This window comes from Bidens hawaiensis, unplaced genomic scaffold (genome assembly GCF_021521415.1).
Source record: "Bidens hawaiensis isolate Kalapana, Puna unplaced genomic scaffold, B.hawaiensis_p1.1 tig00055528_1, whole genome shotgun sequence".
NCBI classification, from domain to species: Eukaryota; Viridiplantae; Streptophyta; class Magnoliopsida; order Asterales; family Asteraceae; genus Bidens; species Bidens hawaiensis.
In genome coordinates, this window is record NW_027500014.1 from 73102 (window position 1) to 79832 (window position 6731).

The following is a 6731-nucleotide window of genomic DNA, read 5'->3' on the forward strand; positions in this document are numbered from 1 at the left end:
TTATGACATAGAGACACAGGTTGTAAGCATGTAAATAACGTAAATGGTTTTCATCGTTTCTGTGATACGGATTAAGGTTCAGTTAAGCTCAAAAGTTTAAGTTGGCAACATCTCAGAGATAATGATGTCTTCTATCTATTCTCAAAGCGTATTTGGCTATACCCAAGTCACCCCGAATTGACTTCGACCCATAATGTCTGATTATCTTGTAGATACACTATGTCTGCCTCCCGTTTTCTTCTAACTCCAGACTTGAGAAGTCTTGATTGTTACTATGTCTCATAAGTATTTAAAAATATACACGTATATATATATATATATATATATATTTTTTTTTTTTATTTATTTTTTTTTTTTAAATCAAAACATTTTTATCGACTTCGGAGTACTAAATCACTGCAAGTCCCGAATCTGGATCACTGCAGTATCTTGAAATGCTTTCTTCACGGGAATCAGAACACTCACGGGCTCGTGTATGACTGGGTAGTCGCTTTTCTGCCTATCCTTCGAAAAGATATGTATGAAGACATACAAAACTCTTAAGGAGTTTCCACGTAAATTCGAGTAAATTTAAGTTAGTATCACATACACTTTTACGCACCATAAAAATTACCATGACATACAATGACTGTTCTAAAGCCTTTTAAGCCTAATAACTTCACTAGTTAAGCACACACAATCAGTATATATATCATTTTCCAAGGTTGGATCAATTTTCTGTTAAACACAGCATAGAACTTCATACGAAGTAACAGACTTGAAAATTAATTTCATTTCCCTAAAAAAAACTTTAAATTCAATCGCCCCAATCACGTCAAAGTCGTCAGGTAAACGGCTATCCTGAAGATCCAATGGATCAACTGGACCGACCACATACAAGTATGTGTCCTTCTTACTAAGTATGACCGACTAATTTTCAGCAACTGAAAGAACACACGTCATAGCTGCCCCGGTCACTTTCAGTCTTCCTGTTAATGGCTATCCTCATTCTCTAAGTTGAAACGAGGACCAAAACATATCCTAGGATATGTCCATCAAACTGAGGTAACCGACTAATTTTAAGCAAAAATGACCCATGTTTTTTTTTTTTTTTTTTTTTTTTTTTTTTTTTTTTTTTTTTTTTAACAAAGACATGGTTACTCGGGATTGATCATCCCGTTTAGCTCAATTAGGTTTTGAAATCTGGATTTATCAAACGCTTTTGTAAACAAGTCAGCAAAATTTTCAAGTGTATCAACTTTTTCGATCTTTATCAGTTTCTTCTCAGCACAATCCCGTATGAAGTGATGACGAATTTCAATATGCTTAGTTTTACTGTGCTTCACGGGATTGTTAATTACTGAGATGGCGGCAGTGTTATCAATTAAAATAGGAGTAAGTAAGAAATTCAGACCATAGTCGCGCAATTGTTGCTGAATCCACAAAACCTGAGAGCAGCAGTTGGATGCTGCCATGTATTCAGCTTCGCATGTTGAAATTGCAACTGATGTCTGTTTCTTGCACTGCCAGGAAACTAATCTTCCTCCAAGAAACTGACAGCCTCCTGTTGTTGACTTCCGACTCTGATTACAGCCACCATAATCAGAATCTGTATACGCCACCAGTTCAACGTCTCCTCCCTTTGGGTACCACAACCCTAGTTTCGGCTTGCCCTTAAGATACCGCAAAATCCTCTTCACACCTTTCATGTGAGATTCCTTTGGGTTTGCCTGAAAACGAGCACAAAGACAAACAGAAAACATTATATCGGGCCTAGAAGCAGTTAAATACATTAATGAACCTATTATCGCCCGATACAGAGTAGGGTCCACATCTGCGTCACCGTCTGATTCAGCGCCCAATCTGTGATTGACGCAGATTGGGGTGTCATATGGAGAACTGTCCTCCATCTTGAATCTTTTAAGCACATCATGAACATACTTTGTTTGATGAATGAACATCCCATCCTTCTTCTGATCAACCTGCAATCCTAGAAAGAAGGTTAGTTCACCCATAGCACTCATCTCGAATCGTTTCTTCATGACAGCCTCAAAATCCTGACACATGGATACTCTTGATGCAGCAAAAATGATATCATCCACGTAGACTTGAACCAGTAAGAAGTCACATCCTTCTCTCTTCACAAACAGCGTACTGTCAATCAATCCTCTTTCAAAACCATTTTCCAGCAAGTAGTCCGATAACGTTGAATACCAGGCACGAGGTGCCTGATGTAACCCATATAACGCCTTGCTCAACCTGTATACGTGATCCGGAAAGTCTGGGTCAGGAAAACCCGGAGGTTGCTCAACATACACAACCTCATCAACTTTTCCGTTTAGAAACGCGCTCTTCACATCCAACTGAAATACCTTCATCTTTTTAAATGCAGCAAACGCCAAAAACAATCGAATCGCTTCTAACCGGGCAACAGGAGCAAACACCTCATTGTAATCAATACCCTCTTGCTGATTAAAACCTTTAACAACCAGCCTCGCCTTATTTCTCACGATAATTCCCTTATCATCTCTCTTGCACTTGAACACCCATTTCGTGCCTATAGCATGCACATTCTTTGGTTTTTCAACCAAGGTCCAAACTTCCATTTTTTCGAACTGAGCCAACTCTTCTTGCATGGCTTCGACCCACGAGCTGTCCTTTAAAGCCATTTGATAATTCTTTGGTTCAATTTGGCTTATAAAGCAGGAGTACAAACATTCATTCATTATACCCGTTTCTTTTATGCTTGAATAAACACAGGTGTGCTCATTCAGGCTACTTCTGGTTTGTACACCAGAGGACACATCACCTATAACATTCTTCCAATGGGTGATCTTTGTGAATTCTCGTGGTCGGAACAGCACCGACATGCAAATTGTCTTCCAAGTTTGAAGAGATCTCATCTATAGTAGTTTCAGGCTGAGAGTGAAAAGGATTAATAAACTCATCTTCAGTTGGGGCCGCAGGGGTATCGATAGGGTTTGATGTGGAAGGCTGAGATCTTTCTGTCATCTGATGTTGCATTACCTCCTCTTCCTCATCAAATATCATCTTCGTCACTGCTCTTTCGTCTTCTTCAGAAATTTCCAAAGTAGGTACGTTAAACGACTTAAAAAGTTTAACATAGTCAAACAGCTCAGCAGGTCCATTGCTTGGTTTTGGCGGTTGGTAACTAGTAATGTCGGTGTTACAAACCACCTCCACCTTGCAAGTTGTCGTATTGAAGACCCGTCTGTTGGGAGTCCCAACAACATAACCGACTAGGATTCCCTCATCAGCTACTTCACCAAATTTCGAATTAGTCTTCAAAATCGAACAAGGAGACCCAAAAGGTTCAAGACCGCACAAGTTGGGCTTCCTTCCGTGCATAAGCTCGTAACAGGTTTTTCCAAGTCTCTTAACGGTTAACACCCGATTCAGAACATAGCAGGCTGTAGCAACTGCTTCAGCCCAGAACATCACAGGAAGCTTTGAGTCTGCCAGCATAGTTCTGGCTCCTTCAATCAACGTTCGGTTCTTCCTTTCAGCTACTCCATTCTGTTGTGGAGTATACGGAGCGCTGTATTGATGCTCAATACCCTTCTGAAGACAAAAGATTTCCATCTCAAAGTTCTTGAACTCTGTCCCATTGTCGCTTCTGATGAATTTAACTGATTTACTCATGACGTTCTCGACTTTTGTAATTAGATTCTTCACCATCTGAGTCGTCTCGTCTTTCGTTTTCAGAAAATATACCCATGAGTATCGCGAGTAATCATCAGTTATCACCAAGCAGTAAGAAGTACCACCTAGACTTTGTACATTCACCGGACCGAAGAGATCCATATGAAGTAGTTCTAGAGTACCAGCAATTGAGTTGATCGTCTTGGTGAGATGGCTTTTCTTGTGTTGTTTTCCCTTCTTGCATGCTATGCATTTATCTTCAAAGTTAAAACTCTTTAAGGGAACGCCCATCACAAGCCCATTTTTGACAATGAAGTTCATCTTACGAAGATGAATATGTCCCATTCTCCTGTGCCATAATTCTGATTCTGATTCGCTTGCCTTTGTCATTAAACAGGATTCTCCGGTGACCATTTCAGTAGACCTCATATCCATCACGTATGTATTCGTTTCACGTGGAGCTTTCATTACTATCCATTCTTCTGGTATATGAAAACCAGGCTTCAATACAATCGCTTCATTCTTAGTGAAATGGACAGTGTATTCTTTATCACAAATCTGCGACACACTCAGCAGATTGTGCTTTAATTCCTCCACAAAATTTACATTTTCAAGTGTCATTCTCCCATTCGACACAGTTCCTCTACCGGTAATCCTTCCACCGCTTTCACCAGCAAAACTAACTCTTGCTCCCTGAACAGGTTTTAAATCTTGCAACAAGTGTTTGTTGCCCGTCATGTGCCTGGAACAGCCGCTATCTACAATCCAAAGATTGTTGGCAGCCCTGTTCAACTGTTCCTGCACAATAAAACAAAGAGTTAGAATCTTGGGACCCAAGACCAATTGGTCTTGGATCGATACATCCCGTACCCTGGCTTTCTCAAGTTAGCATCAGGATAATTTCTGTAAGTCCTGTTAGGGAATCTCCCTGCAGATTGAGTGTAATGCCTTCCAAACCTTTGAGAATTGAAAGTGTTATATCTTGTGGTTTGGTTGTAAAACTGAGGTTTGGTTTTATGAAAACATGAATTCGATACATTTTGGCATTTTTTAAAGTTTTCATTTTTAGCAGTAGCATAATGACGCTTATACTCAGTTTTATTTGGCTTCTCATCTCTAAATCTCGGTTTCAAAGGGCAATCTGCAACTAGATGTCCTAACTTGTTACATCTAAAGCAACATCGACTCTCCATTTTCTTGTCAAATGTTGGTTTGGATGTAGAGGCAGTGTTACCAGCCGTTCGTCTCACATAAGGTGGGACGTACGGATTGAGTGGAGAACTCTTTTTAGAAACTTTATTTTTATCTCCATCGGTGGGTAAACCTACCTTCTCTTTTGTCTGACCAGATTCGGACAACTTATCCGAATCTGATGAGACTAGACTTGAAACAGAAATATTCACACTAGAAACAGGCGAACTTGTTTCGCCACAGCTAACACTTGGTTCAACACTTGTAATCTTGATAGGAGTTGTCTGAGAAACCTCGAAATCAACAGATTTCTGAACACTTGGATTATAAGTATAGTTGTGGTTAAAGGGTGGTGGAACTTCGTGATATCCGATTCCTCCCCTCTTTGCAGAGGTACCTGGATCACTCACGAGGTGATCAAGGATTGCCGAGGAATTCCTGAACTGCTCAAGTTTGCGGTTCAGTTCCACCACCTTTACCTGGTGGTCAGCAATCTGTTTATCCCGATCAGCAATCACTTTAGTTTTTTCCTCCAAAACTTCATAACTAAGATCAATTATTTCAATTTTCTCAGCAAGTTTAAGCTTTAAGCTTTGAATGTCTTTTTCACATGCTTTTATTTTAATTTTATAACTTGTTTCTCTTGCTTTTGTAAAATGGTGATCTTCTTTAATAGTTTTAAAGTCAGCATCTAAACGGACGTACTGATCAGTCAAAGTTGTTAGTTGCTCAGACAAATTTTCACAATTAGTACAAATATTTTTATTTCTTACCTCGGAGCGAGTGTCCTTGTCATTTGCCATGAAAGCTGTTTCTTCTTCAATAGCTTTCTCAGTTCCAACAACCTTCTCACATTCAGTCTCAGCCATGTTTGCTTGCTCACCAGAACCACTTGAATGCAGGTTCCAGTTGTACTCTCCTGCTTCTCTGGTCAACATGGCGTTAATCTCTCTGTTAATTCCAGAATGTTGTGTAGGCCGACCTTGTCCTCGTTCAACCCTCTCATTTCTGCATTCCTTGGCAAAGTGCCCGTACTGTTGACAATTATAGCACCTTACCTTGGATTTGTCGAACCCAGGCCGACCACCAACAAACTTTCTCCCAGTTTTGTTCATAAACCGTTTCACACGCCTCACAATCATTGCCATTTGCCATTGCAAGTCCATCTCCTCCAGATCATCAGCATCGATCTGGTCGTAATCCTCATCTAGTACAGCAGGGTCCACAATCTTCCCCTGGATGTAGTTTTCGTAGGAAGCAATAAATGATGCATAGACTGCAAACTGCTCTTCAGCAGATTTTACACTCATAGGCATCTTGGAATAACTATTGCTTGATGCATTTGCAGAAAAACTACTTGTGGATGCTTGAGGCTTTGAAGTACTAGATCCTCCAGCAACGAAACATACATCACCATTCGTGTTTACAGAAACGTTTCCTTCATGAGACGAGTCAGAGCCTGACTCCCCTTTAGAGTAATAAGCAGCAGATTCAGGCCTTGAACTTGAGCCTGAGTTAACCTTTGCACCATACATACCAGGGTCTTGTATCTGATCTGTAGGTGTTTCTTTTCGAACCATATTAAGCTCATAAGTTCTGAGCTTGTTCACTGCCGTTTCAAGATCATAATTAGGAAAGTCTCTGTCTTCCCTCATAAGAACGGTGTACATTTCCCACTTCGGTGGGAGAGCATCGAGAAGTTTTTCAACGATCTCTTCTTCTCGGTAAGCAATCGAATAATTGCTAAGCTCTGTCATTAGATGATAGTATCTGGTGATAATATCATCCAGCGATTCGTTCTTCAAAAATTTGAAGACGGAGAACTGGGTCTTCAAAAGTTTTACCTTCGATGCACGGATACCCACATTCCCCTCGAATCTATTTTCAAGAGCATCCCA